Source organism: Geotrypetes seraphini, chromosome 11 (assembly GCF_902459505.1).
Source record: "Geotrypetes seraphini chromosome 11, aGeoSer1.1, whole genome shotgun sequence".
In the NCBI taxonomy this organism is placed as follows: domain Eukaryota; kingdom Metazoa; phylum Chordata; class Amphibia; order Gymnophiona; family Dermophiidae; genus Geotrypetes; species Geotrypetes seraphini.
Genome location: NC_047094.1, coordinates 82,906,848 through 82,933,275, shown reverse-complemented (window position 1 = coordinate 82,933,275; position 26,428 = coordinate 82,906,848). Strand labels below are relative to the sequence as shown.

Genomic DNA, 26,428 nt, shown 5'->3' with positions numbered 1-26,428 from the left:
TATTATTTCTCGCAGATAATTGACTTTTAGTTCTCATAAGTGTACCAAATAAAATAGTATCATACGATAAAGCCACTGGATTATTTACTTAATCCCAAATAGACCTCCAAAACTGCAATATCAAGGGACAGTAGTATAATAAATCATCCAACGTCCCAGCTTCGAGATGACAGTGCCAGCATCTATTAGACTTGGAACTATCTAATTTATGTACTGTATTTTCACGCATATAACGCGCGCGTTATACGCGTTTTTACCTACCGCGCATACCCCTCGCGCGTTATACGCGTGAGCGCGGTATACAAAATTTTTTTTACATAGTTCCCACCCCGCCCGACGCCCGATTCACCCCCCCCCCCAGCAGGACCGCTCGCACCCCCACCCCGAACGACCGCTCGCACGCGCTCCCACCCGCACCCGCATCCACGATCGGAGCAAGAGGGAGCCCAAGCCCTCTTGCCCGGCCGACTCCCCAACTCCCCGACAATATCGGGCCAGGAGGGAGCCCAAACCCTCCTGGCCACGGCGACCCCCTACCCCCACCCCGCACTACATTACGGGCAGGAGGGATCCCAGGCCCTCCTGCCCGCGACGCAAACCCCCCTCCCTCCAACGACCGCCCCCCCCAAGAACCTCCGACCGCCCCCCCAGCCGACCCGTGACCCCCCTGGCCGACCCCCACGACATCCCCACCCCCCTTCCCCGTACCTTTGGTAGTTGGCCGGACAGACGGGAGCCAAACCCACCTGTCCGGCAGGCAGCCAACGACGGAATGAGGCCGGATTGGCCCATCCGTCCCAAAGCTCCGCCTACTGGTGGGGCCTAAGGCGCGTGGGCCAATCAGAATAGGCCCTGGAGCCTTAGGTCCCACCTGGGGGCGCGGCCTGAGGCACATGGGCCCAACCCGACCATGTGCCTCAGGCCGCGCCCCCAGGTGGGACCTAAGGCTCCAGGGCCTATTCTGATTGGCCCACGCGCCTTAGGCCCCACCAGTAGGCGGAGCTTTGGGACGGATGGGCCAATCCGGCCTCATTCCGTCGTTGGCTGCCTGCCGGACAGGCGGGTTTGGCTCCCGTATGTCCGGCCAACTACCAAAGGTACGGGGATGGGGGGGGGGGGTGTCGTGGGGGTCGGCCAGGGGGGTCGCGGGTCGGATGGGGGGGCGGTCGGAGGTTCTTGGGGGGGGGGCGGTCGTTGGAGGGAGGGGGGTTTGCGTCGAGGGCAGGAGGGCCTGGGATCCCTCCTGCCCGTAATGTAGTGCGGGGTGGGGGTAGGGGGTCGCCGTGGCCAGGAGGGTTTGGGCTCCCTTCTGGCCCGATATTGTCGGGGAGTCGGCGGTCCTTCGGGGTGGGGGTGCGAGTGGTCCTGCCGGGGGGGGGATGTATCGGACGTCGGGGGAGGCATCAGGCTTTCAGGATGGGGACAGACCTTCAAGGGGGACAGGCAGACCTTCAAGGGGGGACAGGACTTCAAGGGGGACAGGCAGACCGAAGGGAGTGAAAAAGCTATAAAATAAACCCACTAGCGTGTCAATGTGTTGAGAGGAAGAGGTGGTCTGGGAAATTCTGCTGAGAAAACTCCGGGTCCATTTCCACCCCCCAGTTACCCTAGTCCACTCCACTCAACTGGTTCACATACTGAGTGGGTCTTTGGGTGTTGTTCCTGGGATCTCTTTCAGTGGTTTGTCAGTATCTCCTTGTGGTCCAAGGAAGGAAACTTTGTTAACCTTAGCATTGACCTTCAGAATATATTTGTAACAGCGCTGCTTGTGTGGCATTACCGTAGGCTATGTAGTGATGGAAAGAAAAAAACAGACCTTTGCACATTTTTGCACTAGGTATATGGTATAGGTATATAGGTATAGGTATTCCTGCACAGCTAAGTCCTTGTGAAGTTACGGTACCTTGTTCTTTCTGTATTTGACATCTAGCAAGGTCTCTGTTTGGAAGGAATGATTTAAGTTATGGTAAAAGCAGATAGCGTTGCTGGTTTTAAAAAGGTTTGGACAAATTCCTGGAGGAAAAGTCCATAGTCTGTTTGCCCTGGATCGGTAGCATGGAATGTTGTTATTCTTTGGGTTTTGACCAGGTATTTAGTGACCTGGATTGGCTACCATGAGAATGGGCTACAGGGCATGATGGACCATTGGACTGACCCAGTTAGGCTATTCTTATGTTCTCATCTGTAGGGGCCTTTGTTTTTACTTCTTATTTTAATGTATTTTTTCTGGAAACTTATCAGTGTTTTTTATAATGGGAACAAAAATGGAAGAGAATTACCGTAATGTGTGTGGAATGGGGGGGAGGGGGGTTGTTTAACTACCATAATTTCTTCAGCTAAATACTGGTAATTCAATCCACCTCAACCAGACATAGGAGAACTCACGCACCATTGACACACCCTCCAACCAAACACGTGAAACGAAAAAAACTGTTCATTCTTATAAACAACCTTATAACTTTTAATCTAGAGTTAGTGAGTATGAATTCAGCAACAAGAACAGAAACATGTTAATTCTTATAAACTATAACATTAACCGGTAGATCAAACGAAGTATGGAGGACAAAATAATCTAAATACAGTTACCGTAATTACGGTAAAGTTGTAAATAAACAAAGTTTACAGGTTTATTCAGTCATCATCATCACAGTCATCTGAATCCTTGAATCCATCAAAATCCGAATTGTCATCATTGTCATTAAATAAACTGAGCACGGCCTGCAGACGATCCTCGTTTATTTCCGAAGTGATATCGTCATCATCGTCATCATCATCATCATCATCGCTGATATCCATGTTGTTGCCTCCTTCCGCTGCACTGGTAGTACCCGTAGTGTCATTGGTTTCATAAACAATGCCCGCTTTTCTAAATCCGTTTCGAATGGTATCTGGTGTTATTTTGTCCCATGCTGAAGCCACCCACTTGCAGACTTCTGTGAAAGTTGCCCGCTTCTGCCGCCCCGCGGGTGTGTACTCGTGCGTGCCGCTCTGCATCCACTCCTCCCACTCCTTTCTAATAAAAGTCTTGAATGGATGATTCACTGCGATGTCAAGTGGTTGCAGCTTACACGTCAGGCCTCCAGGTATCACAGCGATGTGGGCACGAGTAGAATTAATGTAGGCCTGAACATTTTTTTCTTTGTGGGCAGCCATGGCATCCAAAATTAACAAGGATTTTTTTGCAAAGAATCCACCCGGTCTTGCCCTAAAGCATTTATCTACCCACAATCTCATTACGTCGCAGTCCATCCATCCCTTCTTATTGCAGTGCACAACCACACTGGTGGGCAGCTTTTCACGGGGCATAGTGACCCTTTTGAAAATGAGCATGGGCTTTAACTTAACCCCGCTAGCTGAGCAACCAAGAACGACTGTAAAACACGTTCTTTCATGCCCAGTTGTGGTGATGGCAACAGATTTAGTACCTGTGGGGGCTATGGTTCTTGTTGCTGGAATGTCGAATGCCATTGGAATTTCATCCATGTTGATGACGTCCTTTGCAGTGATGCCAAGTTCAGATATTTCTTTGGCGACAAAGTCACGGAAATCAATCAATTTTTGCTGCCAGTCATCTGGAAGTCGCTGGCCAACAGTTGTTCTCAATCTAACTGATAGTCCGTTCCTTTTCATAAATTTTGAGATCCATGTGAAGCCAGCTTTGAAGTCGGGTATTCCTCTTCCATTGGCAAGTAGTTTTGCCTTCATCTGAATCGCAACAGTAGAGACTGATTGATTTTGCTCCCTTCTCGCCAGAATCCACTGCTTCAAGTCATCCTCCAGCTGAGGCCATTTTGGTTTGGCCCCACGACGTGCCCGTTTGCGCGGATTGCATTTCTCCAGTTCCTTCTTATCTTTTCTCCATTCACGCACCGATGTTTCTCCAACATCGAACTCTCTCGCTGCGGCCCGGTTGCCTAATTCCTCAGCTTTCGCAACGACTTGAAGCTTAAAGTCCACTGTATATGACTTTCGTCTTATTCCTGCCATTATGGCGGTACATTTAAATTTAATTGATAAACTCTACTACCGGGTAGATAAATGCAGAATACCAATCTGAAGAGATCAAATTAAAATGTGGGCTCTACATGCAGCATTAATCTTTTATAGGCTTACCCAAAGGCTGAGATGCTGTTGTATAGTCAAAATAGTATTCACTGGGCAAATTACAAGGCCAGATAGAGGGGGGCCACAGCCACGTGGTGAAAAGCACACCACCAGAAAAACAGCCTTGGTGAAAACTAAACGGCAAGCATGCTCAGACCATTGCGCATGCTTACAGAGCTGGGAGCAGGGCAGGGCGGGCGAAAGGAGAGTCGGGACAGCGCACGGAGAGGTGGGGCAGTGCACGGAAAGTCAGGGAGGGTGAACGGAGAGTCGGGACAGCGCACGGAGAGTCGGGGCAGTGCACGGAAAGTCAGGGCGGGTGAACGGAGAGTCGGGACAGCGCACAGAGAGGCGGGGCAGTGCACGGATAGTCAGGGAGGGTGAACGGAGAGTCGGGACAGCGCACGGAGAGGCGGGGCAGTGCACGGAAAGTCAGGGAGGGTGAACGGATAGTCGGGACAGCGCACGGAGAGTCGGGGAGGGCGAAAGGAGAGTCGGGGTGGCCAGAGGAGAGTCGGGGCGGGCGAAAGGACAGTCGGGCTGCATGCGGTATACCCGTGAGCGCGGTATACAAAAGTTTTTGTACATAAAATCGTGGTTTCTGCGCGCTATACCCGTGTGCGCGTTTTACACGGGTGCGCGTTATCTGCGTGAAAATACAGTAATCGAACAGGGTCCAAAAAGCTCTATGTAATAAGAAAAACCAAGATTGTCTCATAGATGCAGCCACCAAGCCCAAATTTGTGACCATTGAGACACAGTAATCTGATGCTTTATCTCAATGCTCCAAATGGTTGGCTCCCTGTCTTGATACAGAAATGCTTTAAAAAGTTTTCTGAACTTGAGGCAATTGTCACAAGATTTTTGTGTAAGCAGTATTGGTTCCAGCATTTTGCTAATTGATATTGGGATAGATAAAGTAATTTGCCTGGTAGACTTTATATTCTTGCATTTTGGGAATTTTAAATGGAAAAAATTCTGATGGAATATCTGTTGGAGGCACCCTGGAGTAAGATGGCCAACTCGGTTAGGTAGTTGGGAGCATTCACTGTCAGGATCTTAAAGGCAGTCATGCCTAATTTTAAACGTGATCCTTGTGGTTATGGGCAGCCAATGTAGTTTCATTATAGTAGGGCTGTAGGTGTTCCAATTTCCATAGTCCATAAATGAGTCTTATTGCTGCATTTTGAACTAGTTGTAGATGCTAACTACTAGGAGACTTAAACCTCCACCTAGAATCAAAAATTGACAACATGGTCACCGATCTGCTCACCTTTCTGCAAGACCTAGACTCCTCCTGGCCACCTTTCTGTTCCACACACATAAAAGGTCACCACCTAGACCTCATTGCCACCTCTTCCAAAGGCCCTCTGCAACCCTCTATATCCTCCTCAGAAGGCAATTGGCAACAATCACTCTTGTCAGACCACTACATATTCAAATTCAAGCTTAACTAGCTTCAATCCAAAACCAACAAGACCGCAATCTTAACCAGAGGACCAATTGATAAGGCCACCTTCTGGACTAGCCAAGACACCAAATTCATCGATCATCCTTCAGATGACTTTTGCATTGTCTGGGATTCTTTCAGTGACAACACTCTAAATCGCTTTGCACCTAAATGGCTCAAGCTCAAACACCCAAGGAAATCAGACAAATGGTTTGACAAAGAGCTGCAAATACTGAAACATCAAGTAAAATGCCTAGAACATACCTAGATCAAGAATAAAGGAGAAGATACCAAACTGAAATGGCGAGAGAAATCAAGAGAATACAAATTCCAACTGAAAGAGAAACGCAAAAACTACTATTCCTCCCAAATAAACCATCATGGCCTTGATTCAAAGGAGTATTCAGACTAGTTGACAACTCAACTGATGTCTCACCTCTAACCAGCCCCTCCCATGATCTCCCTCCCTTCACCAACATCCTCGCTCACCATTTTCAATCCAAAATACAAACCGCAAGAGCCTCCCTCAGCACAAACCATTTCATCGACCTCACAAAAATACTGAACTCAAAAATTCCTGCACCCCGAGCTGACATGATTTGGAGCTCCTTCACCAACCCAACCTGGTCTCAATTTAAAAATATACTCTTCCATTGACTCCTGCCCATCTGCAGCATTCCACTAACAACATCCTTTTCCTTTGAGCAAATTCCATTTATTTATTTTCATTTATATGTTGTCTTATATACCTCTAAATCTCCCAAAGAATTCAAGGACGTTTACAAAACAATTAAATTGACTTAAGTAATGGCCAAAAATCTAATCAGGTTCTTTGAATTTCCCTCTCTGTCCCCTATGAAATAAATAATTACTTACATTTACCTATAAAAGAGAAGGAAGAAGGAAAACATAATACAATAAATTCAATACTATAGGTGTGTAAAAAGCACAACAGAAGGGAAAACTTCAATATCAAGGAACCCCAAAGAAAAATCCTAAAAACAAAAGCAGGAAAAAATTTACCACTACCCTTTGTCTCCTTCCACTTAACCAGCTTTTAATCCAGTTTGTCACCTTAGGGTTCATACCGCATGTATTCAGTTTATCTAGTCCCTCTCCCATATCCAACTGTTTGGTCACCCAGTCAAAGAAATCAATCGGAAGGTAGAAGGGGAGCCTATGCTGGATGGAAGTGGGGATGGGAGAGAGAAGGGAGTACATGCAGGAAGTAAATGTGGAGAAGAGAAAGAGGGGAGCAGACACTGGAAGTGGAGAGAGGGGGCAGACGCTGGATGGAAGTGGACAGAGAGGAGAAGATGCTGGATGGAATGGGTAGAGAAAGAGGACACATGATGGAAGGAGAGCATAAATAAGAGGGCACATGCTGGATGGGGGGAAGAGGATCGTGTTAGTGAAATACTGGAGGGATGAGGGAAAGAGGTGGAAAGCTGTAGGTAGACAAAGTGAAAAGGGAAATTGAGGACTGGGCAGTAAGAACTTAATCTAGACAGATGCAGAAAATAAGTTGAGAAGGAAGATGGGGGAAGAAAAGGGAGAGGAGAGAATGAAATGCCAGACCATGGGGGTGTGGGAGAGGGAAGGAGAGGAGAGATACCAGACCATTAGAGGAGGGGATGGAAGAGAAGATGTATACTAGACCAATGGAGGTTAAGGGAGAGATGGGAAGGAGGAAACATACAGTTTCTGGAAGGGACATAGAAGGAGAGAAGATGCCATATAGAAGGGACAGAGAGAGGGCAGACAGTGGCTGGAAGGAAGAAAGTGACAAGAAGATGAGGAAAGCAGAAACCAGAGAAAACAAAGGTAGAAAAAAATTTCTATTTATTTTTTTGCTTTAGGATAAAGTAGTATTGTAGCTGTGTTAATAAATATTTATAAATAGAAAATAGAAATAAGGTGATCCTTTTATTGGACTAATTGTAATACATTTTTGACTAATTGAGAGACCAAAACCCCTTCCTCAGGTCAGGACAGGCTACTGTAACAGCAGTATACTTTACTGACCTGAGAAAAGAGATTCTGGCCTCTGAAAGCTAATTGAAAAATGTATTAGTCCAATAAAATAATATTATCTTATTTTCAATTTTTGTTTCATCCTCCTGCCCCCCCCCCTCTTTAGCCCCCTTTAATGAAGCTGCATTAGGCTTTTTTATCATCAGCTGTGACGACATTGGCTCCGATGCTCATAGGAATTCTTTGAGCGCCAGAGCTTATACTGCCGCAGCCTGCAATAAAAATCTCTAATGCAGCTTCATAAAAGGGAGGGTTTATTTGTTAATTTGTAAAGTGATGATTGCTATTTCTCTTTTTTTAAATCAAATTTACATCTGTTACCTTTATATTTTGCACAATATTAGGGGACATGCATCACTGTTTTGTGCTGTTGCATTGTATGCAGAGTCCAGCTTCTTGATGGTTCAGTTTAGCTTTTGTCTACATATTTCTATTTTATCCCCTTTTTATAAAACTGTAGAACGTTTTTTAGCACTGGCCGTGGCAGTAACAGCTCTGATGCTTATAGGAATTCTATGAGCAACTGAGCTGTTACCACCATGGCCGGTGCTAAAAAACGGGCTATGGTTTTGTAAAAGTGGATGGGGTTAGTTTGTGATTATGGTACATATTCCATAATGGGTGAAAGTGCTTTCTGTGTTCTTTGCGTACAAAAAGCACAGTTACTTACCGTAACAGTTGTTATCCAGGGACAGCAGGCAGATATTCCCACATATGGGTGACGTCACCGACGGAGCCCCGCAGCGGACAGCCTCGAAAGCAAACTTGCTTGAAGATCTCGAACTTTCGAGTACTGCACCGCGCCTGTGCGCGTGCCTTCCCGCCCGAACTAGGGGGCGCATCTCCTGAGAGGATCCTCAGTTCAGATACCTAGCCAAGAAGCCAACCAGGGGAGGTGGGAGGGTTGTGGGAATATCTGCCTGCTGTCCCTGGATAACAACTGTTACGGTAAGTAACTGTGCTTTATCCCAGGACAAGCAGGCAGCATATTCCCACATATGGGTGACCTCCAAGCTAAGTAAAAAGGGATGGAGGGAAGTTGGCAATTTACGAAAAAAGATTTTGCAAAACAGATTGGCCAAAATGGCCATCCCTCCTGGATAAAGTATCCAGACAATAATGAGAGGTGAAAGTATGAACCGAGGACCAAGTGGCAGCCTTGCAGATTTCCTCAATAGGAGTTGATCGGAGGAAAGCTACAGATGCCGCCATAGCTCTAACTTTATGGCCCGTCACTCGACCTTGCAGAGGAAGACCAGCCTGAGCATAGCAAAAAGAAATGCAAGCAGCCATCCAGTTGGAGATGGTACGCTTTGATATAGGACGACCCAACCTGTTTGGATCAAAGGATATGAAAAGTTGAGGAGATGTTCTGTGAAGCTGAGTGCGTTGCAGGTAGAAAGCCAAAGCACGTTTACAGTCCAATGTATGAAGAGCCGCCTCTCCTGGGTGAGAATGAGGCTTTGGAAAAAATACAGGCAGAACAATAGACTGATTGATGTGAAATTCTGAAACAACTTTAGGCAAGAATTAAGGATGAGTACGGAGAACCACCTTGTCATGGTGAAAAACTGTGAAAGGTGGATCAGCCACTAGCGCTTGTAACTCACTGACACGACGAGCAGAAGTGAGGGCGATCAGGAACACAGCTTTCCAAGTGAGATATTTGAGATGAGCTTTGTCAAGTGGTTCAAAAGGAGATTTCATAAGTTGAGCTAGAACAACATTGAGATCCCAAACCACAGGAGGTGGTTTAAGAGGAGGATGAAGATTGAGAAGTCCTTTCATAAAACGAGAAATTATAGGATGTGCAGAAAGGGATTTTCCATCCAAAGGCTGATGAAAAGCAGCTATAGCACTAAGGTGGACTCGGATAGATGTAGTCTGAAGTCCAGATTGTGATAAATGAAGTAAATAGTCCAGAACTGATGTCAAAGAAGCAGATCTGGGTGGTAAATGATGTGTAGAACACCAAGCAGAGAATCTTGTCCACTTTTGACCATAACATTGTCTAGTGGATGGTTTTCTGGAAGCAAGTAAAATATCTTGTACAGCCGGAGAGAATTGAGAAAAGTCTGTTAAAGAGAAAGGTACCAAGCTGTCAAATGTAGAGACTGTAGATTGGGATGAAGCAAAGATCCTTGATTCTGCGTGAGTAGAGAAGGAAATATTGGTAGAAGTAGAGGCTCCCTGGTGCTGAGTTGAAGTAGAAGGGAGAACCAAGGTTGTCTGGGCCACCGAGGAGCTATCAGAATCATGGTGGCATGGTCTGACTTCAACTTGACTAGAGTCTTGAGAATCAGAGGAAACGGAGGAAAAGCATAAAGGAACTGATTCCTCCAGTCCAGTAGAAACGCATCCGCTTCTAGACGTTGAGGAGTAAAGATGCGGGAGCAAAATTGAGGCAGTTTGAAGTTGAGAGGTGACGCAAACAGATCTATCTGTGGAGTCCCCCAACGAGCAAAAATTTGGCGAAGAGTAGGAGAATTGAGTGTCCATTCGTGAGGTTGTAGAAGACGACTCAATTTGTCCGCCAAACAGTTGTGTTGACCCTGAATGTAAACTGCTCTGAGGAAGATGTTGTGGAGAATCGCCCACTGCCACAATTTCAGAGCCTCTTGACAGAGGGAGTGAGATCCCGTCCCTCCCTGTTTGTTGACATAATACATGGCTACTTGGTTGTCGGTACGTACAAGAATCACCATGTCGTGAAGAAGATGCTGAAAAGCTTTGAGAGCATAAAATATCGCTCTGAGTTCCAACAGATTTATAGGACACCTCCGGTCTGCTTGGGTCCAGAGCCCTTGAGTGCAAAGACCGTCCACATGGGCTCCCCATGCATACATTGACGAGTCGGTTGTGAGAACCTTCTGATGAGGAAGAGGGTAAAACAGTAAACCTCTTGAAAGATTCAAAGAGAGCATCCACCAACGGAGAGACTTTTTTAATGAAGGAGTGATGGAAATTAGTCGAGTTGGTGGATCCACTGATTGTTGCCATTGAGATGCCAGTGTCCATTGAGGAATGCGAAGATGAAGCCTGGCAAAAGGAACCACATGAACTGTAGAGGCCATGTGACCGAGCAGAACCATCATTTTCCTTGCTGGAATAGTGGAAAGTTGGCAGAATTGTTGAGACAGTTGAAGGAGTGCATCCTGACGTGGTTGAGGAAGGTATGCTCTCAGATTGATAGTGTCCAGAGTCGCTCCTATGAACTGGAGAGACTGAGAAGGAATTAGTTGAGATTTGGGAAAATTGATGTGAAATCCCAGACTTTGAAGAAAGAGAATAGTCTGTTGGGTCGCTACAATAACCCCTGAAAGAGAGGAAGCCTTGATGAGCCAGTCGTCTAGGTATGGAAATACTTGGAGACCCTGGTTGCGAAGAGCTGCAGCTACAACCACAAGGCATTTTGTGAAAACTCTGGGGGAAGAAGCTAGTCCGAAGGGGAGAACTCTGTACTGAAGATGAAGATTTCCTACTTGGAATCTGAGGTACTTGCGAAAAGCTGGATGAATGGGGATATGAGTATAGGCCTCTTTGAGATCGAGGGAGCACATCCAATCCCCTTGATCCATCAAGGAATATAGAGTTGGCAGAGTGAGCATTCGAAATTTCTCTTTGACTAGAAATTTGTTGAGAGCTCTGAGATCCAAAATCGGTCGCAAATCCCCCGTCTTTTTGGGAACTAGAAAATAACGGGAGTAGAATCCCGAGTTCCTTTGGGAGAGAGGAACTTCCTCCACTGCTCGCAGGAGAAGAAGAGCCCGAGCTTCTTGAAGAAGAAGAGGAAGATGCGACTGATTTGAAAGACACTCTCTTGGATGGCGATCTGGAGGCACCTGAAGGAGTCGAAGAGAGTATCCCTCTCTGATAATGGTAAGTACCCAGAGATCTGATGTTATGAGCTCCCATTGATGATAAAAGTTGGACAGGCGACCCCCTATTGGGAGGGGAGAATTTGGAAACAGAGAAATTTGAATGCTCAAGTTGAGATTGTCAAAAAGACTGAGCAGGCTTAGTGTTAGCAGGGGTCTGTGACTTCTGTTGTCGTTGTTGTGGAGGAGGCCGACGAGCAGGAGGTCTAGAAAAAGCAGGAGTTGTTTTCTGTGGATAGCGACGTGGAGTTTGTTTAAAACCTCTAGTTGGTACAGGTTTAGGTTTTGGACGGATGAGGGAAGCAAAAGAGCGCTCATGTTCTGAAAGACGCTTTGTAGCTGCCTCAATAGAGTCATCAAATAATTCATTTCCTTGACAAGGAAGATTAGCCAATCTATCCTGGAGGTTAGGATCCATGTCCACTATCCGTAACCATGCTAATCTACGCATGGCTACTGCAAATGCCGAGACTCTAGACGAGAGTTCAAAGGCATCATAGGAAGCTTGTAGCATGAATAGTCTCAACTGAGAAAGAGTCTTAAGGATATTTTTAAATTCTGATAGACGATTGGTAGAGATATCCGGGTAAAAGGAAGACAAAATCTTTAAAAAATGATTGAAATAGGACGTAAAAATGTAATTATAATTTAGAACTCTATTTGCCATCATAGAATTCTGGTATAAACGTCGACCAAATTTATCCATGGTACGGCCTTCCCTACCAGGAGGAACTGAAGCATAAATTTTGGATGGATGTGCTTTCTTTAATGATGATTCTACCACTAGAGATTGATGAGAAAGTTGAGACTTTTCATATCCTTTAGATGGAACCGTTCTGTAACGAGATTCCAATTTAGATGGGATGGCAGTGATAGAATAAGGAGTCTCCATATTGCGAGTGAAGGTCTGCTGGAGGACAGGAGTCATAGGCAATCTGAGTGACTCTTTAGGAGGATGGGGAAGCTCCATATCCGCCAGATACTCAGGAGTATATTTAGAGTCTGAATGAAGGTCTAGCTTAAGAGCTTGGCCCATATCAAAAATAAATTTGGCAAAAGAAACTGATTTTGGGTCAGATGATTCTTCAGGAGAGCCACTGCGAGATTTATGTTGTACTGAGTAGGATGGAGAATTTTCTCTAGAGTATGTGGAAATGTCCGATTCCATACGCATAGTAGGAGAAGAAGCTGTACTGTGAAGTGGAGTAAGAGAATGTTTCCTCTTCAGACTCCTGGATGGAGAAGTACCCGGTGTACGTGGTACCGAATGAGTCGAGGTGTGTGGAGAACTGTCTCGACGGACTGGCTTCGATGGGGTTCTGGATCGAGAAGGGCTTCGAGTGGAGGCTCGATGTCGAGATCCCTGCTTCGTCTTCGAAGAACGAGACAAAGAAGCCTCGGTATCCAACGGCGAAGACTCCCTCCGAAGCTTGGAGGCAACATGTCTCGAATGCTTCGACCGATGCTTTGGAGGAGGAGAGCCCGGAGACGACTCCGATGAAGAAATGTTTTTCGGTGTCCGGGATCGGCTTCGGGAGACTGGAAGCTCCGGTTGAGTAACAGGCTGGTCAGCCCGAGGCAAGGTCGAGGACGGGACCAGTTGAGCCACCAAAGAATTAATCTGAGTAGTGAGGATAGACTTTAACATGTCTTCCAGCATCGGCACCGAGACAGAAGATTCTGACCTCATATGTGCAGCAGTACGCTCCGAAGAGGGCGACCTCGAAGGTGAGTATTCCCTTATCTTGGAGGTACGCTTTGAAAGTGGTCGCGCCGAGGACTCTGGTGGCTTCTTGGATACGGCACCTGAAAGGGAACTCGGAGACTTACCCCCCGTAGAAGGCTTCGTGGAAGACGTCGTCTTCGAGGCAACCGAAGTAGAAGAGGTCGAGGCCTTCGAGACCGAAACTCCAGCCGGAGTCTGAGTCGAGGCCTTCGAGACCACAGGTGTCGAGGTCGTCGGAGTCGAGGCCTTCGAGACCGGTGCAGCCGCCACGGTCGAGGCCGGCTCCGAAGATTGCTCCATACCGAAAAGTTGAAAAAATTGAGCACAACGCCGCCGAAAAGCTCGTGGAGTGAGGGTAAAGCAGCGATGACAATCTTCTGGGGAATGAGAGGAACCCAGGCACTGTAAACAGCGGCAGTGGGGATCGGTGACCGAAATCACCCGATTACACTGTCGACAACGTTTAAACCCGGTAAGAGGCCGGGACATGGAAAAAACAAAGTCCGTGTCGAACGAAGGAGCCTAGGCCTAGGCCCAAAGCTCGACGGCCGAACTTAAAAGGAAAAAAGAATATACTTTTTTTTTTTTTTTTTTTATACGAAAAAGAAAAGAAGAAAGATAAAATTAACACAGCGACCGACTTTAATTTAAAAGAAACAGCCGCGGTGATGAGAAGGCAATGCTGCAGAGAAAGAAAACGTGTCTTCTTGTCTCCGCGGAAATAAACGAACTGAGGATCCTCTCAGGAGATGCGCCCCCTAGTTCGGGCGGGAAGGCACGCGCGCAGGCGCGGTGCAGTACTCGAAAGTTCGAGATCTTCAAGCAAGTTTGCTTTCGAGGCTGTCCGCTGCGGGGCTCCGTCGGTGACGTCACCCATATGTGGGAATATGCTGCCTGCTTGTCCTGGGATAAGACATAGTTCTCTGTTAGCTTTGACTGTGCAGGATCAATCTGTACTAGTGCTGCCCGATTCAGGAAAAAAATTTGATTCGATTCAGCCTATTGAATTGGTTTTTTGATTCAATTTTCCTGCCCAATTGGGTGTTTTTTGGGGTTTGTTTGTTTTTTTTTTCCAAACATCCGGGTGGGTTTATTTTATAGCCTCTTCATCCCCTTTGCCTTCTCCTAACCACACTGGCGCTGTGGTGTAAACAAAATAAAACAAACAAAAAAGACTTTTCCTCTCTCTGTTAAATCGTAGCTCACATTTGCGGTCTAACACCAGCTCTGGCAGGATACACGTTTCAAATCTGACATATTGTAATCACAAAACAGAAAATAAAATTAGTTTTTCTACCTTTTGTTGTCTGGTCATTACACAAATCTTGTTGGTCCCAGGCTCTGGTTGTCTTCTGATAACTTGCTTGCCAGGGACTCCATCTTTCTCCGTGCTAACCGTCCATATGCCATCTCTATCCTCCCCTTCTGTTTCCCTTCCCTCTCCAGGAGGTCTGGCATCTTTCCTTTTTTTCATCTCCCTCCACAGATCCACCTTTTCTTAACTACCCTTTAATCCAGCATCTCTTCCTCCTTCCCCACCACCCCAGGGTCCACCATCTCTCCCTTTCTTTTCCCAACTACCCTCCTATCCAGTATCTTTTTCCCCTTCCACACCATCCCTTGTGTCCAACTTCTCTCCCTTTCTGTCCCTTCCCTTCCTAAATACCATTGTCCATCATCTCTCTCCCTCTCCTCTATTTTCAGACCCATTATTTCTTCCCCCCCAAAGTCCGGCATATGCACGTCACTTTGAAACCCCCCTTCCCTCCCTCTGTATACTTCTACACCAGGGCCCCCCCTCCCCTTATGGTCTGTCCCCCCTGAAGGCCTGTTTCCTCCTTGAAGGCTTGTCTTCCCCCCCTGAAAGGTCTGCATCCCACCCCTGAAGGCCTGCCTGTCCCCCTTGAAGGCCTGCCCCCCCCTTGAAGGCCTGCATCCCCCTGAAGGCTTGCCTGCCTGTCCCCCCCTTTGAAGGTCTGTCCCCCCTGAAGGCCTGTTCCCCCCTTGAAGGCCTGTCTCCCCTCCTTGAAGGCTTGTCCCGCCCTTAAAGGCCTGCATCCCATCCCTGAAGGTTTTTTGCCTGTCCCCCCTGAAGGCCTGTCCCACCCCCCCACCCTGAAGGACTGCTCGCCACCCCCCCCCCCCCCCGCAGGCCTGCGTGTTCCCACTGGTGTCCAGCTTCCCCCCTGGCCTCCCCGCACCATTTACCTTTGAGAAGCAGCCTGTAGATAAGATCGTGATGCTAACAATCTTTGCACTGCTTCTGAGCTGTTTCCTCTGCCGCGGTCCCGCCCCTCCTCTGACATCAGAGGCAGGATCGAGGCAGAGGAAACAGCTCTGAAGCAGTGCAAAGATCGCTAGCATCGCGATCTTATCTGCAGGCTGCTTCTCAAAGGTAAACGGTGCGGGGAGGCCATTGGGGGAAGCGGGAGGCCAGGGGGTAAATCCGAATGCCAGGGGGGAAACCTGGACAGCAGCACTTCCCAACTGACCCTCCCCCCTCGCCCTCTAAAGCAGGTGCGGCAGCGGCTGGCCAGCAAGATCAGCACTGCCGCTCCTGCTTTAGGGGCGAGGGGGGAGGGTCAACCGAATCAGGAACCAATTTTTTTTGTTTTGAATCGATTTGAATCGATTCACCCAAAGTGAATTGGTGAACCGATTCGAATCGTGAATTGGGCAGCACTAATCTGTACTAGTCTGTTTAGTTTTACAATTGATGTTCTACTGCTCACTGCGGAATGTAAAAGGCTTCCTTTTCCTAGGTACACTCTTGTTGTGTGACATGGATTGTTACTAAAAATCATGTTTTTCATATAGATGAGGGTGTTGTCAAAAAATGATGGGCTCCAGGTGTCACATATGCTAGGTACACCACTGGATACATCTCCACTTCCTGTCCAAGGAGAAAATAAATCCCTGTTATACCAAAGGGGTTCTAATATCAAGAAGCCCTCTTTTCCCAACAATTATCTTTTGATTTTGCAATTAATACCAGAATGTGTTGTGCAAAAGGATTGTCCACATCTTTCCCTCTCCCACTTTGACCTCTTACCCAAGGCAGCGAAGCCAGTCATGCTTTGAATATAACATTGTTCAGGAACAAGGTAAAAGAGCAAATTCTATGGAATTCCATTAGAAAGCATGGAAATCCATGGAACCGATAATGAATTTGCTAGATCTCATGGACCACCTTAAATGGCATCCTGTTGCGGTTCTTTTTTTTTTTTTTGGGGGGGGGGAAGAGGGGGTTGACTGCCACTGCTGTTGTCATAAAAATCTGGAAAGATCTGGGATATCTGTGGATTTTGAACTACCACTTAGATCTTATTTCCCAGATTTTTACAACTGCAACAGCAGCAAAAAGCAAAAGACAAGTACACTATTTAAGGTGGTCCAGAATCCACAGATGTCCTGGATCTTTCTGGATTTCCCAGATTTTTACAACTACCACAGCAGTAGCAGTAAAGAATGAACAGGACACCTCTGCTAGGATGTCTTGTTCTGTCCCTTTGTGCCCTTTTGTAATCCCCTTAACATTAAAGTAGGATCCTACTCCGAACCCAACTTTAATGTTAAGAGGATAAAAAAGGGCACAAGGGAGAACAGGGCAATGTAGCAGAGGATTGAGGGCAGGGGTATACTTGAATGAAATTCCTGATGTATTTTATCCTTCACTGATGGGTCCCGCCCCTACAGGAAAGGAATAACATGTTATAAGGAATAACGTGTCATAGGGGACAGGACCCAGAAGAGAAACAGTTTTAGGTAGTCGTAAAAATCCAGGAAAGATCTGGGGCATCTGTTGTTTACCCAGGCCCCACTGTTTGGTTTCCACAAATCACTTAGAAACAGAGAAACATGGCAGATAAAGGCCAAATGGCCTATCCAGTCTTCTCATCCGCAGTAACTATTATCTCTTATTCTCTTTAAGAGATCCTACACTTTCTTTAATTCAGACACAGTCTTTGTCTCCACCACCTCTTCTGGGAGTCTGTTCCATGTATCTAACACCCTTTCTGTAAAAAAAAGCATTTCCTTAGATTACTCCTGAGCCTATCGCCTTTTAACTTCATCCTATGCCCTCACATTTCAGAGGTTTTTTTTCAAATGAAAGAGAATCGACTCATTCGCATTTACACCATGGGGCACTCGGAGAAATTGAAAGGGGACAGGTTTAGAACAAATGCTAGGAAGTTCTTTTTCACCCAGAGGGTGGTGGATACATGGAATGCGCTTCCGGAGGCTGTGGTAGGCAGGAGCACGTTATAGGGCTTCAAAGAAGGTTTGGATAGGTTCCTAGAGGACAAAGGGATTGAGGGGTACAGATAGGAGTAGAGGTAGGTTATAGGGATAGGAGTAGAGGTAGGTTATAGAAATAGTCAGGGACCAGTGCTCAGGCAATAGGCCTGATGGGCCGCCGCGGGAGCGGACCGCTGGGCGAGATGGACCTCTGGTCTGCCTCAGCGGAGGCAACTTCTTATGTTCTTATATCTCCCCTCTCCTGCCTTTCCTCCATATTCAGATTTTTAAGTCTGTCCCCAAATGCCTTATGACGAAGAATACGCACTATTGTAGTAGCCTTCCTCTGGACCGACTCATCCTTTTTATATCTTTTTGAAAGTGCGGTCTCCAGAATTGTACAGAATATTCTAAATGAGATCTCGTCAGGTATCAATACCTCCTTTTATCCCAGGACAAGCAGGCATCATATTCTCGACATGTGGGTGACGTCATCCACGGAGCCCCATCACAGACAGCTTTTCAAGCAAACTTGATTGTAGATCTCAAAGTTTGCTAGTGCTGCACTACGCATGTGTGTGCCTTCCCGCTCCACTAGAGGGCGCGTCCCCTCCTCGTGGTCTTCAGTTCTTAGTTTTCCGTGGAGCCAGAAAGCCCTGTCTCTCTTCTCTACGATCCTGTGCCTTCTTGCACCGTGGCTTCTTTTCTTGTTTTCGAGTTGGAAGTCGCTGTGCTCTGCCTTTTATTATTTTCTTTTTTTAAATTCCGTTAAAAAAAAAAAAAATCTTTTCTGTTTTCGGTTCTTCCTGACCAGGGCATCCCGGTCTTTTTATGGCCGCTCGGCCTCGTCTGCGCCGCGGTCCTTCTCTTTGCCTTATGTCCCGGCCTCTCACTGGGTTTAAAAAGTGCACGCAGTGCGGTTGGGTTATCTCTATCACAGACCCGCACTGTTGGTGTATCCTTTGCCTCGGTGTCGATCACCCCTCGGACTCCTGTCCTCGTTGCGCCGCCCTTCAGCCTCGGGTTCTTTGTCGGCGTTGGGCAAAGATCCATGACCTCTTGTTCATGGAAGCTGGTGATGCCTCGACCCCGGTCTCGGCCTCGAACCCAACCTCGACCTCGGTCTCGACGTCGGCCTCGAAGTCCTTGGGGGCCCCAGCTTCGAAGACCACGGCTTTGGGTAAGTCTCCTCTGCCTCTTTCAGGTTCAGCTCAGCTATCGAAGAAGCCTTCCTCGGAATCTCTGGCCACCCAGGCAGCGAGCGTAGTCCTGCCGGCCTCGAAGAGACCTACTTCCAAGCCTTCCTCCACTTTAAGGGAATACTCTGCATTGAGGTCGCCCTCGTTGGAGTGCAGGGGAGCACTGGTTCCTCCGAACCTTATGGTCTCTGTCCCGATGTTCAAGGATATGCTTAAGGCTATTTTAACCTCGCGATCTCCTCAGCTTTGGTCCAACTTGCCCCGGCCTCGACCTCGCTCATTGCGGACCAGCCTGAGCGTTGCGCCGGGGACCCTCGAGGCAAGTTGCGTCGGTCTCGATGCTTGTCCTCGAGTGATTCCTCGCCGGTTCTGTTGAAGCGGACTTCTCCCGCTGTCCGGCCTCGGGCGAAGCACCGGTCGAGACGTGCCTCGTCCTTGAGGCGGAGAGCTGCGAAGCGGCCCAGGAACTCTCCCCTGAGGCGAGGTCTGTCCCCGGGTCCCCACACTACGGGGTCCATTCAGCCGTCAGACCTCATCCTGTCTGACCCCCTCTCTTCTCCCGCCCCGGTCTCGGGACCGCTGAGCGCCGAGGTCGAGGACTCCCGCCTCCCTCCAGGGTTGACCGATTTTCTTCTCCCTGGGGCTCATCGGAGCAGGCTGTCTGGTTCTCCGTTCCGTCTTCACCTTCCCGGGTTCCTCGACGCAAGCAATCGTCGACTCCTCCTCGTTCCCTCAGTGGGGCCTCCTCACCGTCCATGCTTGTGGACACTGATACCCCGGCGCAGCATTCGAGGGAGGCTTCCCCCTCATTTTCTGCTGCCCTGAAGTCTCGTTCGGCTTCCCCCCGGGGGGGGGGGGCTTTCTGCGGGTAAGCCGTCCTCCTTCACCAAGTTTGTGTTGGACATGGGCAAGGCGCTGCAATTGGACCTCCAGTCTTAGTCCAGGTACACCAGGGAATATTTGGAGGAGATGGAGCTTCCTTATCCTCCTAAGGAATCCCTTCGTCTTCCTTTGAATCCGGTCTAGCAGTATACTTTCTTCCGGAATCTGGATACCCCTTATGCTATCCCGGCTATTCCGTCCAAAATGGAGTCCAGGTACCGGACGGTCCCCTGTAAGGGCTTTGAGAAGGCTCAACTCTCCCACCAATCCCTGGTGGTGGAGTCTTTCCTGAAGAAGTCTAATCCTTCACGAGTCTATGCGGCTGTACCCCCGGGCCGGGAGGACAGGACTATGGACAAGTTTGGCAGGCGCCTGTACCAAAACTCGATGATGGCTAATTGGATGCTGAACTATAACTTCACGTTCACCTCCTACCTCAAACAATGCATTAAATCTGTGGCCTCATTTCTGGAGGACTTGCCAGTTCGTCACCAGGCGGAATTTCACCGGCTCCTGGATACCTTGTCACAGATTCGACTTTATATGTTTCAGGCGTCATATGATGCCTTTGAACTCTCCTCCAGGGTCTCCGCTTGGCTTGGCCCTGAATCGTGGACATGGACCCAAATCTGCAGGACCGGCTGGCGAATCTCCCATGCTTGGGCAATGAGCTCTTTGATGACTCTATTGAGGCAGCCACCAAACGCCTCTCTGAGCATGAGCGCTCCTTCGCCTCATTGGTACGGCCCAAGGTGAAGCCCGCCTCTCCGAAGTCATAGAAGTTGCCCCCACGGCGCTACCCCCAGAAGTTGACGCCGGTGTTTTCCAGGCCGCCTCCTAGGCGCCAGCAACAGCAGAGAGCTCCTCAGAAGCCTCAGGCACCGGCGACGGCTAAGACCACGCCGTCCTTTTGACTATCTGGGTTGGGGCGGGCCAGCCCCCTCCGTCCTCGAGCCTCCTCCTCTGCCTATATGGGGCCGCCTCAGTGCCTTTTCTCCCCATTGGGCTCTGATCACGGCGGACAATTGGGTCCTCTCCTTCATCCGGGAGGGGTATTCTCTGCATTTCCGGGCGCCGCCTCCGGCCCGGCCCCCAGGAGGGTGTCCTTCGAACACAGCACAACTCCCCCTTCTTTTCCAGGAGGCCCATGCCCTCCTTCACCTCCGGGCGGTGGAGGAGGTCCCGGTATGTCAACGGGGCTCGGGGTTTTACTCCCGGTACTTTCTGGTCCCCAGAAAGACTGGGGACCTGCGCCCTATTCTGGACCTCCGAGAGCTGAACAAGTTCCTGGTCAAGGAGAAGTTCCATATGCTCTCTCTTCCCTTGTTGTACCCCCTGCTGGATGAACTGGCTTTGCTCCTTGGACCTCAAAGAGGCCTACACTCACATTCCGATCCACCCGGCCTCTCGCAGGTTCCTTTGGTTTCAGGTGGGAGACCTTCACCTGCAGTATCGGGTCCTCCCGTTTGGGCTCGCTTCGTTCCCCCGGGTGTTCACTAAATGCCTCATGGTGGTGGCGGGGGCCCTGCGGTCGCAAGGTCTTCGGGTGTTTCCGTACCTCGACGACTGGCTTATCAAAGCGCCATCGCGGGAGGGGGTTATTTCAGCGACCCAATGGACTATTTTCTTCCTTCAGAATCTGGGCTTCAAGGTCAACTTTCCAAAGTCCCAGTTGAACCCTTCTCAGTCTCTGCAGTTCATTGGGGCGGTGCTGGACACGGTTCGCCTCCGCTCCTTCCTGCCTCAGTCTCGGCAAACTGCTCTTATCCACCTGTGCCGGAGGGTCGCCCTTCAGTCCTCGATCTCTTGCCAAACAGATGATCCTGTTGGGCCACATGGCCTCCAAGGTTCATGTGACTCCATTCGCCAGGCTTCACCTCTGCATACCGCAGTGGACCCTGGCATCCCAGTGGAGACAGGACCAGGATCCTGCCTCTCTGCGCATTGCGGTGACTCCCTCCTTAAGGCGTTCACTCCGCTGGTGGACGCGCTCTTCCAATCTTTCGAGAGGTTTGCTCTTTCTCGCGCCCCCTCCGTAGAAGGTCCTCACGACGGACTCCTCCGCGCATGCCTGGGGGGCTCACCTCGATGGCCTCCAGACCTAGGTCTTTGGTTGAGCGCCGACCGTCAGTGCCCTGGTCGCCTTTCGTAAATCTGCTTCAGGATCAGGTCGTCTTGGTGCGCACGGGCAACCAGGTGGCAATGTATTATGTGAACAGGCAGTGGGGTACATGTTCCCTGCCTCTAAGGCTCTGGGAGTGGGCGATCAGCCACAACATCTTCCTTCGAGCGGTCTACATCCAGGGAGAACACAACTGCCTTGCGGACAGGTTGAGTCGTCTTCTCCAGCCTCACGAGTGGTCGCTCCATGCCTTGATTCTGTGCCAGGTGTTTGCTCGATGGGGGACGCCGCAAATAGATCTGTTCGCCTCCCCCCTCAACCACAAGCTGCCTCGCTTCTGTTCCAGGATTTACTCCCCGGATCGTCTCTAGGTGGATGCTTTCCTGCTGGATTGGACGGGCTGGTTTCTCTACGCGTTCCCTCCTTTTCCTTTGATCTTGAGGACTCTCGTGCAGCTCAAGTCAGCTCGCGCTACCATGATCTTGATAGCTCCTCGCTGGCCCCGGCAGCCGTGCTTCTCCCTGCTCCTTCAACTCAGTGTCAGGGAGCCTCTGCTGCTGCCTGTGTTTCCTTCTTTGCTGTCTCAGAGTCGGGGTTCGCTGTTGCATCCCAATCTGCAGTCTTTACACTTAACAGCTTGGTTCCTCTCCACGTGCCTTCCTCCTTTGGCTTCTCTCAGTCGGTGAGGGATGTTCTTGAGGCCTCTCGGAAGAGCTCCACTCGACAATGCTATTCCCAGAAATGGAGCAGATTTGCTGCGTGGCGAAGTGTGCTGAGCACCGCATGGAGCCACTATCTGCCTCTTTGCCTTCCGTGCTGGATTACCTGCTCCACTTGTCTTGGTCTGGCCTCAAATTGACATCTATTCGAGTCCACCTCAGTGCGATTGCTGCCTTTCATCAGCCGCTTGATGGGAAACCGATCTTCGTCCATCCGGTGGTTTCCCGATTTATGAAAGGCCTCTTCAATGTTCATCCTCCACTCAAGCCCCCTCCAGTGGTTTGGGATCTTAATGTGGTTCAGGCTCAATTGATGAAACCTCCGTTTGAACCCAATGATAAGGCTCATCTGAGGTACCTCACTTGGAAGGTGGTGTTCTTGGTTGCTCTCACGTCTGCTCGCAGAGTCAGTGAGCTGCAAGCGCTGGTTGCGGACCCGCCTTTTACTGTATTTCATCATGACAAGGTGGTCCTTCGTACTCATCCCAAGTTCTTGTCCAAGGTGGTTTCGGACTTTCACCTCAACCAGTCCATTATCCTTCCGGTGTTTTTTCTGAAGCCCCACTCTCATCCGGGTGAGGTGGCGCTTCACACCATTGACTGTAAGAGGGCGTTGGCTTTTTACATACAACGCACCCAGTCTCATCGGACGACTCCTCAGCTCTTCCTATCTTTTGATCCCGATCGGTTGGGCCGCCTTGTTTCCAAGCGTACCTTGTCCAACTGGTTGGCTGCTTGTATTTCCTTCTGCTATGCTCAAGCTGGTCTCCCGCTGCCGGATCAGGTCACGGGGCATAAAGTCAGAGCGATGGCGGCGTCTGTCGCTTTCCTCAGGTCCACGCCTATTGAGGAGATCTGCAAGGCCGCCACGTGGTCCTCGTTTCATACATTCACCTCTCACTACTGTCTGGATACCTTTTTTAGGAATGACGGCTGGTTTGGCCAGTCGGTTTTGTGTAATCTGTTCTCCTAAATTGCCAACTCTCCCACCGTCCCATCCTGGTTAGCTTGGAGGTCACCCACATGTCGAGAATATGCTGCCTGCTTGTCCTGGGATAAAGCACAGTTACTTACCGTAACAGGTGTTATCCAGGGACAGCAGGCAGATATTCTCGCAACCCACCCACCTCCCCGGGTTGGCTTCTTTGCTAGCTATCTGAACTGAAGACCACGAGGAGGGGACGCGCCCTCTAGTGGAGTGGAAAGCACACACATGCATGGTGCAACACTAGCAAACTTTGAGATCTTCAATCAAGTTTGCTTAAAAAGCTGTCCACGACGGGGCTCCGTGGATGACGTCACCCACATGTCGAGAATATCTGCCTGCTGTCCCTGGATAACACCTGTTACTGTAAGTAACTGTGCTTTTCTTACTGGCCATACCTCTCCCTATGCAACCTATCATCCTTCTAGCTTTCGCTGTCACCTTTTCAGCCTGTTTGTCCACCTTAAGATCATCACATATAATCACACCCAAGTCCCACTCTTCTATCGTGCACATAAGTTCTTCACCCCCTAAACTGTACCATTCTCTCTGGTTTTTGTAGCCCAAATGCATAACCTTGCATTTCTTAGCACTAAATTTTAGCTGCCAAATTTCAGACCATTCTTCAAGCTTCGCTAGGTCTTTCTTCATATTATTCACACCATCCTGGGTGATTTTCTGTAGATTTTGGTATCTTCCACAAAGAAGCAAATCTTACTCGACAGCTCTTCAGCAATATCACTTATAAAAATGTTAAAAAGAACAGGCCCAAGAACAGAACCTTGAGGCACACCCCTGGTATCCCTTTCCTCAGAGCGATCTCCATTGATCACTCAACTAGTTCCTGACCCAGCCTGTCACTTTGGAGCCCATCCTGAGGGCACTCAGTTTATTTATTAGATGCCCGTGTGGAGCACTGTCAAAGACTTTGCTAAAATGTAAATATACTGCATCTAGCACACTCCCTCTATCCAATTCTCTTGTCACCTAGCCGAAGAAATTGATCAGATTTGTCTGACAAGACCTAGCTCTAGTGAATCCATGTTGCCTCCGGTCCTGTAATCCAGTGTTTCTCAACTTCTTCAAGCCAAGTATCCCCTAATTCTAACAAATATCAACTGAGTACCCCCAACCACCGAACACCCAAGCTCCGCCCCCAGACCCTGCCCCCATTACTAATTGTAATGCAATTTCTTCCATTCATTTTTCATATAAACACAATATACCCAGCAGATATAAATTCTCAAAACCAACACATTTCAATCACTATATTGAAAATAATCATTTTCCCTTCCTTTGTTGTCTGGTGATTTTATTTTTCTAATCATCTTTTCCCATTCTCTGGTTGCACTTCCTACTGTCTGTGCTCTTAACTGTGTTTCCAAGACCTTCTTATCCATTGACTGTTTTTTACTCCTTCACTTTCTGCCCTGTAACCATCCTTGGCATTAACTTTTAACATTCAATTTTTTTTTCTATTTTTTCTGCTTTCTTCTCAAAATCTACTTTTCATGTCTTACCTTCTCTTCCTCTCTCTCTCCTTCCCTCCCCGTTTTCATGGTCTGACATCTCTCTCCTTTCCTCCCTCACCCTTAGTGGTCTGACATCTCTCTCCTTCCCTCCCTCCTCACAGTGGTCCAACATTTCTCTCCTTCCTTTCCCCCTTCCCACAGTCTGGCATCTCTCTTCTACTACTACTACTACTATTATTATTAATTATTTCTATAGTGCTCCGACATTCCCCCCCCTTCCCTTCCAGTCCCTGGTCTGGCATCTCTCCGTTTCTTGAGTCATCTCTCCACCCCCCCAACAGTGAAACATTTCTCTCTTCCTTTCTCCTTTTTGCCTCCCTGCAGTCCAACCCTCCCTTCTTCCTTTCTGGCCCCCTTCCAGTCCAACATTTCTCCCTCCTTTCCACCAGTCCAACATTTATTTCTCTCTTCCTCCTGCATGCTTCCTCTCCTCCAGCCCTCCTTCCAACATCCCCCAACCAACATCTATCTCTCTTCCTTCATGAGTCCAACTTTTTGATTATCAATTTTCATTTACTTCACCTTCTGTAATCAGGTTACCCTACAAGTCAAAGTGAGAATTTTTCTAAAAAGAGGGAAAAATTAGCATAAAATATAATATTTCACCCTAAATAAAAGATACCGGGTGAACAAATACTGATTTAAAAAGTTTTTGTTAGTTTATTTATACACATCTAATAAAATGTATATATCTGTACAGCTTTAGAATAAGTTTCCAAATAAAATCTTTCTCAAAGGATTTAGTTCTTTGTAATAATTTTTTTTCTCACAGGGTCCAAGTGTAAACTTATTTTTCCTCACAGGGTTCAGGTGTTCTTCCTTTTTTTTTCTCTGCAGGGCTGTTGGGTACCAGCACTTCTTTTTTCCAGGAGATTCAGCTTCAATAAATGGTGTACATACTCCTTAACTAAAAAACCCAAAGGAAGCAAAACCCTATATCCCTATTTGATGGCTAAAAAAAAATAAACACTGTAATCACTAGCTAACTAAATAAATAAAAGGATAATTGAAATTTCCCTAAAAACTAATCCCACCTTTTTTTTTTAAATTAAACCAAGGTTTAATTAATAATTGATAAATATCCAAATATCAATAAACATCCAATATCCAATCAATAGCCAAATTCCAATCTCTAATAAATATCCAATTTATTCTTAAAACCAATTCCACAGAGACAACACAAAACAGACACCTGTCTCTGCCAACAAACCAACTCAACCCTTCAACTGCTCTCTCTGGCAGTTTTAGAATTCTCCTCAACACTGCTGACTTCTACATGAGATCATCAGACCTGTTGCAGACATCAGCAGTCTGGAATTCCAATAATCGCTCATGCAAAAACAGCATTAAACCAGCCAAATATCAAAATAAAATAAAATCCATCCAGGTAAATAAAAAAATATATCTATAAATTAAACCTTGGTTACATTTTCACACTCTGTTCTCTCCCCCTTCCCCTGAGTGTGACATTTTTATTTTCCTCTTTTCTGCCCTCCCCATCCATCCATCTCTCCCTCTTTCCATGTCCAACACTTTCTGCCTCCTACACACTTTCTCT

At 48.0% G+C, this 26,428-nt stretch overlaps 1 protein-coding gene across 6 annotated transcripts in view; it reads left to right on the top strand.

Annotated features, from left to right (window-relative positions):
* The window catches only part of ZNF512B (zinc finger protein 512B), a 324,570-nt gene that overhangs the window by 26,015 nt on the left and 272,127 nt on the right, over nucleotides 1-26,428 (top strand). Inside the window, exon 1 of one of the 6 annotated variants that reach the window (XM_033914238.1) lies at nucleotides 7,322-7,378. The exons of the other annotated variants lie outside the window; for them this stretch is intronic. The gene's annotated coding sequence lies outside the window, so the exon portion shown is untranslated. Of the gene's footprint in view, nucleotides 1-7,321; nucleotides 7,379-26,428 lie in introns of those variants that run through there. 6 annotated transcript variants of the gene reach the window in all.